A 13,763-nucleotide genomic window follows, 5' to 3' on the forward strand; every position below is an offset into this window, starting at 1 on the left:
TGGAAATGCCTTGACTATGAAAATTGCCATATAGTGGCATATTCTTTTCTTCTTGCATTTGTTTTGTCCTGCAAATAAACACATAGGGACTGATAGGTTTTCCTTTGTTTATGAACGGTGCCTACCGCATGGTGAGTGCTATCTGAATGCAAAAATGAATAATTACTACTCGCTTTCTTTCCTCTCTTGTCTGTCTTGGAAGCTATTTGGAGCAGAGCCCATTCTTTACTCTGTGCTGAACAGGCCCTAGCCCAATTTATTTATTTGTATCATAGAGGTACCTAAAGGCCCCTATCAGGATTGGGGTCCCATTTTTGTTAGATGCTACACCTACCAATAATGAGAAACGGTCCCTACCCCTAAAGCGTTTACAGTCTAAATAGATACAATAGACAAAAGAACACACCACCACCACTGCCAAGAGACTCCTGTCACAGTTCAGGGCAACTGCACCTGGATTCCCTCTCTGTGGTCCCTCAATGGCACCCACTCCAAGCTCCTGATTCCTCAGCCATCACCTCTCGGTAAAGACCTGCATCTCTCTTCCTCCTGACCAGGGTTTTTCCCAGACTGCACAGTTCCCTGCCTACACTGTGATATCCCCAGCAAGCCAGACTGCCTAGAGGTCAGCATCTCTGCTTTGCTTTCTCTCCAAAGGCTATAGTGTAATAACCCTGCAGTTACAAGTTACCACACAGCTCTTCATAAGCAAGCACATTATTCTTAAGGGGAAACCATTGCAGAGAAAATACATTAAAAACAATTTTAAAAAACCCAACATGCCTGCTAGTCACTCGAGCTCCAGCAAGAACTCTGGTAGGTGTCAGTACTTCAAAATCCACAGCTGAGTTTTCCCCATGATTACAAGTCCATATTGTCTCAGGTTCAAAACCTGACCACCCATGAATAGTACAGTCTTTCCTTTATACAGATCTTGGTCCTCATGTAACAGGTGATCAGCAGACAATGGCCCACTCCCCAGGGTGTAACTTCAAAAGGCTGGATTTTTGCATAACTGGTGGTGGGGAATTTGCATTCACCTCCCTTTAAAAATTCCCCAGGAAAAATCACTTCACTCAGATGGTCCCAAAAGTCCATTCTTGTCTGGCCTATTGTTCAATATAGTCCTTTGATCATCTAAGCCTTCTATCACATTTTCCGTTCCCCCATCCCCAAGAAGTGACATACAATCCCTGCGCACAATAATACATAACCTTTGCATTTAGAGCAATGGTCCCCAAAGCTACTTAAACTTAATTCAATAAGGTTTTTCAAGGATATTGCTATATTTGTCACAGCCCCATGCAATATTTGTGCCCCATTGTGCTAGGCACTATACAAATATAGTAAAAGTCTCTGCCTTGAAGACTTTTTACAGTCTAAATAGGGTGGGAGAAAAAGTATTACTATGCCCATTTTGCACAGATGGGGAACTGAGGCAAAGTTGTGCTGAGTGCCAATCCAGTGCCTTGGACTCAGATCTCAGTTGGGAGCCCTAGGTGTTACTGAAATGTAAATGGATAATTTCTTATTAAGGTGAATGTTTGGTTAATTAGGACAGTAGTTGCTGGACCTACTCTAGCCAGTAGCCTCTGCGATGGTCACTGCAGCAGGAAGAAACCAAAATCCATTAAAGCTAACTGTAAACAGCTTCTTTAAAGAGAAGTTAATTATGCCTCCAAACCATCACTGAGGAGCACTCCAAGGCAGTAGTAATACATGGGCATCACACACAGTCAGTTATTCCCTAGGAAAATGTGAGCAGGATAGCTGTGAGCTCTCTGTCTTGTCCAGAATATAAGAGCAGAGTAATGAGCTCTGACTGGCTGACACTTTCGTAGTTTATCTAACCTGTGTTTTTTTCATAGATAAGGTATACATCAAGGATAGGTGTAGGGAGCAAAGGAGCCGAATTCTTTAAGAGGAATAGCAGAAAATGACAACGTCTGCAAAAAACCACTGAGCAGGCCTTTATGCAACAGACATGGAGGTGAGATGAGAAAAAGGATCTTGTGCCCATTAGCCCATCCTTGCAATAGCGTCATGAGAAGTCACTAGCTCAAGCATCAGATCTACATGTCCACCCTGTGTCATAAAGATTATAATAAAAGAGACTGATATTTTGCTTTCCTGTTGCATGTAAAAAAAAAAAAAAAAAAAGGCACCCCAGGCAAATGGAATTTTGCAAGGCTGAATTAAGTGGTAAGACCCAATCACAGGCCAGTGGTTTATACAGTTCAGCTGAGTGGAAATCTATAGCAGGTGTGTCACCGCCTGTATACCTCACACTTGGACTGTCGCCAAGCATTCTTCAAATACAATGTTGAAGCAAAACCATGTACTTTAGTGCGGTTTGGTATGTTTAAAAAAAAGCTCATGCCCGTCTTCAAAGGCTGTTTTAAAATAATTATCTCCCAACACTGTTATATTCAGAAAATTGTCTTGTGGTCTGTCTCTCTAAAGATTCTCTGTAGGTGCCATATACGCCTTTCCACATTCCACTCTCTCAAATGCTGGCTAGCATGAATCTTTTCACTTTCCTCAATGTGGCAGCGTTATCTTGGTGCCAACAACATCAGCTGATTCCAACAGCTGTACAGAGAAAGATTGGGCCTGTGGTTCAGGGTATTGGGCTGGGCTCAGGATTCACTTACCCTCTTTTTGCCTTTGTTCCCCCTCAGGGGATAATAGTACATGCCTGCCTCTCATGGGTGAGGAGAGGATACTGTGGTGAGGGAGTCATTGCTTAGATGTGGGGGGGGGGAAGCCATTCTGAGCATTGTTCTACATTGTACTGCCTTCTACAAAAGTTGTTTTTAGTTGTAGGACAGTTGATCTGAGACATGACAATATTCTTTTTGTCTGATTTCTCTCTCGCCTCTAGTTGCTCCAGAGGCAAATTGTCACCCCACTCCCCAAAGTCAAATGCATTCGAAAGGTTTTGCCTAGCAATGTAATCATCAGTTACAATGCACTACAGGCCGAACCAGGAATTTGCTGCATAATGTGGGCACGCTCACTTCCAGCTTGCTACTCACCCAGCTGATAAAACTGGCTGGACCCAATAAATCAGTAACAAAGATCCAAACTCCACTTTCTAGATGACATTTTAGTGTGGCCAGCACACTAGAGACTGCTACAAGCCCTGAAAACATAGTGGGCCTGGTTTTCAGAAGTGCCAAGCACTACTGCCATCAGTGGAGGCCTGTAGGTGCTCAGTACCTTTGGAAAATCAGTCCTACATGTTGCCTATAAACAATGAGGCAGAAGTTCAGCCTGTTGCCTTGGTACAAGTCCCTTGTGATCCCTGGATGTGTTTCCTGAGGGACCTATTCTGATCTTGCTTGGCTTTGCCTTTTAGAACTGAGCAAGCTGTTCAAGTGAGGATCTTAATCAACTACCATCCTGCAGGGGGAGGCCTTGTGCATCTGTGACAATTCTCAGCTTTGCACAAGCTCCCTTTTCAGCACAACAGAGAGACTTTTCTGACAAGCTTAGGTTCCAGAGTGGGAAGACATTATAGAATGAGAGAAGGAAGAGGAAATATGAGGGGATGGAAAAGAAAAATGCTGTCATTTCGGTGTGTTGCATAATAGTGAATAGGAGGTGATGTTTGTGATGGGTTCCTCCCGGTGTACCACCTGGAACTGGGGTACGGCTGAATCCTCTGACCCACCAGTCTGGGCTCACACTGTGCTGCTGTGACAGTTGCAAAGCCCTCCAAGCTTGCACTTTCACCAGCATTCACACAGGTAGGGACGCACCCAGCTGCAGTCATATGCAGGCTCTCTAACGACCAGCCGAGGAGCCCAGAGCAGTACCATCCTGCCCTGGTCAAAGCTAGCCAATATATGGGTTTAACACCCAGTCCGCCTCTCCCTCAATGTGAAGAGGACCATGCACACTTGCGGCAACCAAGCTGAGATTTTCCCCTTATACCTTAGGCAAACACACACTGGTTTGTATTAAGACATAAAATAAATTTAACAACTACAAAAGGATAGATTTTAAGTGATTATAAGTGATAGCAAACAGATCAAAGTAGATTACCTAGTAAATAAACAAAACCGCAAACTGAGCTTAACATACTAGATGGGTAGGATATGAATTAGCAAATTCTCACCCTGAGTGATAAACAGGCTGGCAGATTTCAGCCTGGGTTTCCTAGGTTTTCATACACAGGCTAGAAATCCCTCTAGCCTGAGACTATCACTTTCCCCCTGTTCAGTCTTTAGATTCATAGATACTAAGGTCAGAAGGGACCATTCTGATCATCTAGTCCGACCTCCTGCACAGCGCAGGTCACAGAATCTCACCCACCCTCTCCTACAAAAAACCTCACCTATGTCTGAGCTATTGAAGTCCTCAAATCATGGTTTAAAGACTTCAAGGAGCAGAGAAGCCTCCCTCAAGTCACCCATGCCCCATGTTACAGAGGAAGACAAAAAACCTCCAGAGCCTCTCCAATCTGCCCTGGAGGAAAATTCCTTCCTGACCCCAAATAAGGCGATCAGCTAAACCCTGAGCATATGGGCAAGATTCACCAGCCAGATACTACAGAAAATTCTTTCCTGTAGTAACTCAGATCCCATCCATCTAATATCCCATCTCAGGGGATTAGGCCTATTTACCCTGAATATTTAAAGATCAATTACTTACCAAAATCACATTATCCCATCATACCATCTTCTCCATAAACTTATCGAGTAGAGTCTTAAAACCAGATAGATCTTTTGCCCCCCACTGCTTCCCTTGGAAGGCTATTCCAAAACTTCACTCCTCTGATGGTTAGAAACCGTCGTCTAATTTCAAGTCTAGACTTCCTGGTGGCCAGTTTATACCCATTTGTTCTTGTGTCCGCATTGGAGCTGAGCTGAAATAATTCCTCTCCCTCTCCTATATTTATCCCTCTGATATATTTATAGAGGGCAATCATATCTCCCCTCAACCTTCTTCTAGTTAGGCTAAACGAGCCCAGCTCCTTAAGTCTCCTTTCATAAGACAAGTTTTCCATTCCTCGGATCATCCTACTAGCCCTTCTCTATACCTGCTCCAGTTTGAATTCATCCTTTTTAAACATGGGAGACCAGAACTGCACACAGTATTCTAGGTGAGGTCTCACCAGTGCCTTGTATAATGGTATTAAAACCTCCTTATCCCTACTGGAAATGCCTCTCCTGATGCATCCCAAAACCGCATTAGCTTTTTTCACAGCCATATCACATTGGCAGCTCATAGTCATCCTATGATCAACCAATACTCCAAGGTCCTTCTCCTCTTGCGTTACTTCTAATTGATGCGTCCCCAGCTTATAACTAAAATTCTTGTTATTGCATGACCTTACACTTCTCACTATTAAATTTCATCCTATTACTATTACTCCAGTTTACAAGGTCATCCAGATCTTCCTGTATAATATCCCGATCCTTCTCCGAATTGGCAATACCTCCCAGCTTTGTATCATCTGCAAACTTTATTAGCACACTCCCACTTTTTGTGCCAAGGTCAGTAATAAAAAGATTGGTCCCAAAACCGATCCCTGAGGAACTCCACTGGTAACCTCCCTCCAGCCTGACAGTTCGCCTTTCAGTAGGACCCGTTGCAGTCTCCCCTTTAACCAATTCCTTATCCACCTTTTGATGTTCATATTGATCCCCATCTTCTCCAATTTAACTAATAATTCCCCATGTGGCACGGTATCAAATGCCTTACTGAAATCTAGGTAAATTAGATCCACTGCATTTCCTTTATCTAAAAAATCTGTTACTTTTTCAAAAAAGGAGATTAGGTTGGTTTGGCACGATCTGCCTTTTGTAAAACCATGTTGTATTTTGTCCCATTTACCATTGACTTCAATGTCCTTAACTAATTTCTCCTTCAAAATTTTTTCCAGGACCTTGCATACTACAGATGTCAAACTAACGGGCCTGTAGTTACCCGGATCACTTTTTTTTCTTTCTTAAAAATAGGAACTATATTAGCAATTCTCCAATCATTCGGTAATACTCCTGAGTTTACAGATTCATTAAAAATTCTTGCTAATGGGCTTGCAATTTCAGGTGCCAATTCCTTTAATATTCTTGGATGAAGATTATCTGGGCCCCCCAATTTAGTCCCATTAAGCTGTTTCAGTTTTGCTTCTACCTCAGATATGGTAATATCTACCTCCATATCCTCATTCCCATTTGTCATGCTACCATTATCCCTAAGATCCTCTTTAGCCTTATTAAAGACTGAGGCAAAGTATTTGTTTAGATATTGGGCCATGCCTAGATTATCTTTAACCTCCACTCCATCCTCAGTGTTTAGCGGCCCCACTTCTTCCTTCTTAGTTTTCTTCTTATTTATATGGCTATAGAACCTTTTACTATTGGTTTTAATTCCCTTTGCAAGGTCCAACTCAACTCGACTTTTAGCCTGTCTCACTTTATCCCTACATGTTCTGACCTCAATTAGGTAGCTTTCCTTGCTGATCCCTCCCATCTTCCACTCCCTGTATGCTTTCTGCTCCTTCTTAATCACCTCTCTAAGATGCTTGCTCATCCAGCTTGGTCTACAACTCCTTCCTATGAATTTTTTCCCCTTTCTTGGGATACAGGCTTCCGATAGCTTCTGCAGCTTTGATTTAAAGTAATCCCAGGCCTCCTCTACCTTTAGATCCATAAGTTCTTCAGTCCAACCCACTTCCCTAACTAATTTCCTTAATTTTGAAAGTCAGCCCTTTTGAAATCAAAAACTCTAGTTGCAGATTTATTTTTGTTAATCCTTCCATTCAGTTTGAACTGAATTAGCTCATGATCACTTGAGCCAAGATTGTCCCCTACAACCATTTCTTCTATGAGGTCCTCGCTACTCACCAAAATTAAATCTAAAATGGCATCCCCTCTAGTCGGTTCAGCAACTACTTGATGAAGGAATCCATCAGCTATCGCATCTAGGAAAATCTGAGCCCTCTTATTATTACTAGCACTAGTCCTCCAGTCTATATCTGGGAAGTTAAAGTCTCCCATGATCACGCAGTTTCCATTAGTATATACTTGATTAAAAACATTAAAAAGGGCTCTATCCATATCCAAATTAGATCCCGGAGGTCTATAGCACACCCCAAGCACTACCGTAGGAGAGGCTTTACTAGTTATCTTCCCCAATGTAATTTTTGCCCAGATGGATTCTGTCTTATCCATTGCATCGCTTCTTATTTCTTTACATTCTATCTCATCATTGATATACAATGCTACTCCACCACCTTTACCTTTTGTTTCTGTCTTTCCTAAACAGCACATACCCTTCAATACCTATAGTCCAATCATGACTACTGTTCCACCATGTTTCTGTTATCCCTACAATATCTGGTTTCACTTCCTGCACCAGTAGCTCTAGTTCCTCCATTTTCTTACCTAGGCTCCTTTGTACATTGGTGTACAAACATCTTAATTTTGCTATTTGGCCTCGCTCACATTTTGTACCCTATTAGGCACAGTCATTCTACAGCCAGTATAACCTATTAGACTAGTATCCACACCGCCCTCGCTCCTTATATACATTCTCCTACCCACGGCTGTATCCTTTCTTACTTCATCTTCTTCCCTCTCAATGCTAAAATCTGGCCTGGAGATTATCTGGACATCTCCCAACCATCTCCCCCAAATTCCTAGTTTAAAGCTCTCTTTATCAGTTGTGCCAGCCTTGATCCTAGAAGTCTATTTCCTTCCCTACTCAGATGAAGTCCATCCCGAGAGAACTGTCCTCTGTCCGTGAATGCCTCCCAGTGGCCATACATCCCAAAGCCCTCCTTATAGCACCACTGCCTAAGCCATCTGTTGACAGTCATAATCTTGTCACACCTTTGTTGCCCTTCTCTAGGAACATCTTTATTCCTCAGATGTTTCCAGGTGTGTAGTTGTAGGGAGAGTGAGGTCCCCCTATGATGTCATTTCCCTCCTGATATCTTCTTCCCACTTGCTGAAAGGCTCTTTTGCTGTGACCTGGGTCAAACAGTTCCCATTGTGTAGTGCTATCTCTGAGAATCTCTGGGGCAGTCCTTGTTCTTGTGTGCATTTCCTCAATAAGCCATTAACATTGTTTGGCCTTTTTACTGTTGTACCTGAAAGGCGGCTTGTGAGTGTTTTTAACCTCACATCATGTTTCAGTAACACAGGCATAGCCAAACTTCATAACTCCACATACAGCAATAGCACATACCATCCAACAAGATATTAATGTCTAGCAGATCAAGACTTTTAGAATGATACCTCACAAGGCATACTTTGTACAAAACACATCCTAATTACATGACAGTGGTGAATATTGGTGTGCCATGGTGTGTCAATGTGATTCATGTCATTGTGTACTGGAGAGTAGCCGCTCTACATCGACACACCATTAAGAGTGATCCATATTATGGAAAGGTTTGAGATCTCCTCTGTGTACTAACTGTACACAGCTTGGGGCTCATTTTGTTTAGGGAAATGCTATAGTCCCATAGAAAATGAATGGGCTGGAAAGACAAACCGCAGAGAGTATATGTGTGTGTGTGTGTATATATATATATATATATACATATATATATATATATATAATATGCTGATTGGCACACCATGATAGGCACAAATTAGGACCCATATAAGAGTTCTTAATTGTTTGTCACTTGTTTATGCAGAGAGAAGATTCAAAAGAAGATATCTTTGGTAGATAGCACATTATCCACCATCTGCTGTTTGTGAGTGAGGGACAGCAACTGCGAATGTCGTAACAGCATTTATTTTGGAATCTCTAGCAGATTGTGTGGCAAGAATCAGCTGGGTAAGTGTCTGAGAGTTTATAATCTTCCCTTTGCTGACTGTGGCTAAGATTTTCAAAAGCAACTAGTGATTTTGGCTGCCTCAACTTTGGGTGCTCAGTTTAAAACATTTGTATGCGTTCTTCTTTTAAGAAAGTGGTGAACAGTCCCTCTGAAAATCAAGCCCCTTTAAGATGTCTAAAGTTGGGCACCCAAAAATAAGGCACCCAGAATCGCTAGTTACATTTGCAATTATTGTTGTGATCTTATCCCCTGGAAAAGGGCTTTGGATTGTTTACCTTTTTATCTGGCGGGGATTTACTTTGACCAAAATCATAACAATCCCAGAAGGAAAGCAACAGGAAAAAGTGAGCAGGCAAGGACATTCACATAAACATCACAGTCTGTTTCTAAAATTAAATGGACAGGGTGCCATTTCCTAATTTATTATTCCTTCCTGTAATCATCAGGCTGGCTCACACTGCTAATGGAGAGAGAGGTATTTTCAAAGGCAGGCTTTCCCTGAGAATAGGGGGGTCAGCATTACATGGCAATATTTTCTTTTAAGTTCTCTGGTTTCTTGTTTCATTGCAGTGTAATGAATCCAGTGCAGGTTCGCACTTCAAACAAACTCACAGCTGATGTGCTGTATTCATTCATTCATTTAGAAACCTATTTCACATTCAGAAATAATGGGGCCCACTCCACATATGAACAATGATGGCATCGGGTTCTGGATTGAGGCTGGGATATTCAAAAGGGCCTAAGGCAGCTGGGTATCCAGCTCTGACCGACTTCAGTGAAAGTTGGGACCCAGCCTCCCTTTGGTTCCTTCACCCAGTCCAGGCTTTGCTAGCTGTCTCTCTCTATAATGTCTGAACCAAAACCCTGGATCCCAGCACCCCTCCCCCCCCAACTTTGAGTGATGATCACGATCCAGATCTAGATTTTGTGGAATAAGCCCTCCACTGCTAGCACTGCCATGTAATCTCTGCTTCCAAGGAAGAGCAATGCACCCTGGGACTTGAATGAAGCTCCCTAGGCAACAGCATCTTTGAACCAGCATCAGTGTTGTGCTCTGTCCTCCTTATTTATTATTTGTATCTCGGTAACAGCTAGCAGCCCCAGCTGCGATCAAGACCACATTGTGATGCATGCTGTAAAAATGAGTAGTAAAAATGCAGCCCCAAAGATCCCCCCCCCCGTTTAGCTTGTGACAAGATTCTACAAGTGGATAGAAACCCAGTGGCACAAGAGAGAGGATGAAGTAGCATTAGAGGGAATCAATTATCACACTGCAAGCAGTAGTCTCAGCTGGCTATGAGAGGGGCCACAGAAATGCATCACCACACGTAACCTCTCCACTCCCTTCCTCCCCCCACCAAATCCTTTACTGTGCTTGTTGATATGGCAGCATCAAAGTAGGGGCTCTACAATATATTTTGAGTGGTTCAGCTCTGAAGCTCAAACTGATGTACCAGTTCTAAGGGTGGATAACCGGACACTTTATGTACTGCTCCGGATGGTTGGTTGGTGATTGGATTTCAAATACATTTGGCACTATCTGATGCCTCCCTGAGGTAATGATATAAAATCTAGGCTTGTGAAGAACACTATGTTCATCCTGTTGTTTCTTGGCTTGAACTTTGCTACTGTCCCTGACTTGGCTTGAGGCCAATCTATTTTTGAGAAGATTAACAAGAAGTTCAGAAATTGGTAAATCAGCCTCCGGACACACACACACTGTGTGTGTGTGTGTGTGTGTGTGTGTGTGTGTGTGTGTGTGTGTGACTAATGCTATTTGAGAGCAGTCTGAGCAGCAGGATTCATGGTAATAATTCATTGCAGTATAGGTTAAAGTGCACCCCACTAAGGTTTGGCAACATTGAATGGCTCCTTCACCTTTATTATGCCAGCACATAGGAGACTGTAGGTCCCAGTATGCAATGTTCCAGCTTTGTCCAAGTGGAAGGTCACATAGACCAAGCTGGATCACTGACTGCTAAGATCTGTATCTCCCTGGATCATGCCTCTGTGATGAAGAGGGATGTAATCTGCTCCCTTTTATGCAAATTAGACATGGGGTCAGGCTCATGGCCGAGTATAGTCCTTGACTGGGCAAAATGTGGACACCTATATTCTAATGTACATAGGCAAACAGCATCTTCCTGACAGATGAAAGGTTTTAAATAAATGCTAAATTCTTGCAATTGCGATGAACCAACACTACATCTTACCTCCTAGCACCACTGGAATCTAATGTAAACGCCACTCACTGTTCAAACTGTTTAGATGTTCTGATGAGACCTGTACAAGGGGCAAGTATTTCTTTCTTCAGCAATGATGATTCTCTTCCGCCATCTCCAGCTTGAAAGGTTGACACTGAGCTCACAAACCTCCTCCATGAATCAATTTTGTAACTATCATGGCCCAAGCTTTTAAACTTGATCAGAGGTAGAAAGAAAACAGAAGAGACAGTATAGGGTCTCTGATTGAATGGCTGATGGAGAGACAGATTTACAGGTCATGTCCCCTATGGTAGTTTTCTTTACTTTGGGTCAAAACCTCCTGCTGACTCCAAAAATCCTCTTCAAGTTGGGCAATCCTCCATTCATGAGAATTTTTCCTTAATATATCATTGCACACCCAAATCTATCGGCTCAAGGAAACTCCCAGGCAGCTTTTGTTGATACGCTGGATCTTTATGGCTTTGACCTGTACAAATACGGCATAGCCTAAAACAAAGCCGGATCTAAGCCATTTGTATTTGAAATTCAGCCCCAATGCTGAAAGCGTCAGATCTGTATACATTGAAGTGAACAAGACTAGTTCTGAAAAAGTGGTGATGCCCATTGGAACCTGTTACTCATTAGTACTTAATTCTTAGCATGACTCATTGCTTACATAATTGGTAAGGAAGAATGGGGAGGTGAGGAGCTGAGCAGTTAGAGAATTCACAGGAAGCCAAGGTTAAACAAAACCCAATTCTTGCTGAGGTTGCCCTTTTATTTACAGGAGTCTTATCCAAACAAATCAGGGAAGCCTCAGGCCAGCTTAGCAGGCTCAACTCCAAACCAAGAAGATAAAACCAGAGCAAACAACCAGAGCAGCTTGTATATCCAGAGCTCCCTGCTCTACCTTCTGGTCACCGAACCCAACCCCTGCCTCAGCTGTGAAAAGGCTGCTGGGAACACTTGTAACAGGATCAGAGAGGAGCATCACAGATGGTTACAAAACTGTGGTTGTGCTCCTAGTGTAGGCAGAGCCTGGGGCATTTGCACATTAACTGTCCTGTGAGACCCTAACTGCAGGTGGCAAAGAGTTCTCCGGAAGGGACCAAACAAGTGAGGGAGGATATGGGAATAGTCTCTGGAGGAAGTGCAGGTGTGGCACTCTGCCTGGAGAACCCCTTTTAAGCGTGGCATTAGTGATGGGGGGGTGGGAGGGAGAGCTGGGGTTGAGAGGCACAGACCTGCTCCCCTCCCAAATGGATTCTCAATCCATTTATCCACCAGGGCAAGTTTTATTGCTTTGACTTTGTATTGACAATATTATTAAATTAACCTCCGCAGCTCCTGAGCTCACAGAGATTTAGCCTATGGTAAGAGAAAGAGGAGAACATGTTAAAAAATAAAGAGAAGCCACTCTAACATTACCCAGCATGAAGGCTCCAAATTTATTATCCCCCAGTGGGATGCCATCATTAAACTCAGGCAGAAACTTCTGGAACTCACCTACCCACAGCTGGCATTTCACCCCCACCCCACTGAATAACACATAAGGTTAAAATTAATGACATCATTTAGTCCCATCATTTTAAAATAAATCTGTCTAGGTTCTCCACCCCACACTCTGAATAACGAATGTTTTGCTGGTGCAACATTAATGACTCAAAACGCTCAGGCACATCACCTGTCAGATGTACTTCTAATGAGTCTGATGGTTTCTGGGAGGTTTAAGTAATGCCAGCTCACTTCCATTTTGGTTAACAGATTTGGGGCTGAAGCCTGAGAGTTGCTCAACACCCACAGCTCTTATAGACTCCAGGTCTTGAGGAATAAACATAGTTCATATGAGTTAGTCTAAGGTTTATAGAGATACCCTGTTCAGCTAGAAAAGCCCTTTGAACTAACTGCAGCCAGATTATGCAAATTCTTCTGCTTACTTTCAAGGGCCGGTTGAGACTCCGTGTTACCTACGCAGGTTTCGTTGTTGAAAATTATTTACATCAAAAAAAATCATGAAGCCAAGGTTATAGGAGGAGTTATTTACACTAGAGGAAAGAAATCCTAGAGCATCTTAAGCTTCTTTCATGAAGAATTTTCCACGCTCCTTATTTTGGGGCTGCGTCGCACATTGGGTTCCATGTTTGGGTTTTGGTGGGTTGAGAGGTATGTACACCAGAGGAATTCACTCCTGGGCATTTACCTGCTACATTTTGATAGTGAAAACAAAAAAGAACATGTCCCACAACACATTCCAGGCAAGATTTTTCCAAAGCGACTAGTGATTTGGGGTGCCCATTTTGAGATGCCTTAATGGGTCTTGCCCATAAGAAGTGCTGAACACCCACCCTGGAAATTAGGTCACTTTAATTTGCATCAAGATGGGGGGGCCCAGATCACTGTAAAAAGAGCCAAGTCAGGAAAAGTGCAGTTCCACATGATATGTTTTGGATAACTATATAGGGTCAGGAGATTCTGAGACAATTAAGAGGAGCATCCAAAGGGCTGACCCCCGGTCTGAAGCTTAGCCAGACCCAGTGGGTCTACCAAACTGGGATATCTAGCTCCTGCATGAGGTTTCCAGCATGTCTGCTTCTGGTGAGGCCAGCAGCTGGGAGTGCAGAGGTGTCACACAAAGAAAAATATGGAGGTGGAGGAGAGGAAGGGAGGAGTTACCTGAACTACTACTTTCCTCAAAAAAAAAAAAAAAAAAAAGTTTCAGTATCAGATGAAGATTCGGGGAGCAAACGCTGCTAGGG

General features: G+C 42.9%; 1 long non-coding RNA gene across 1 annotated transcript in view; it reads left to right on the forward strand.

Annotated features, from left to right (window-relative positions):
* LOC119852178 overlaps positions 1 to 12,250 on the forward strand; it is a 34,677-nt gene extending 22,427 nt beyond the window's left edge. Inside the window, exons 2-3 of the long non-coding RNA XR_005291546.2 lie at positions 8,660 to 8,802; positions 11,795 to 12,250. This is a non-coding gene — a long non-coding RNA (uncharacterized LOC119852178). The remainder of the gene's footprint in view (positions 1 to 8,659; positions 8,803 to 11,794) is intronic.
* Positions 12,251 to 13,763: the final 1,513 nt, after the last annotated feature.

This window comes from Dermochelys coriacea, chromosome 2 (genome assembly GCF_009764565.3).
Source record: "Dermochelys coriacea isolate rDerCor1 chromosome 2, rDerCor1.pri.v4, whole genome shotgun sequence".
Classification (NCBI taxonomy): Eukaryota; Metazoa; Chordata; order Testudines; family Dermochelyidae; genus Dermochelys; species Dermochelys coriacea.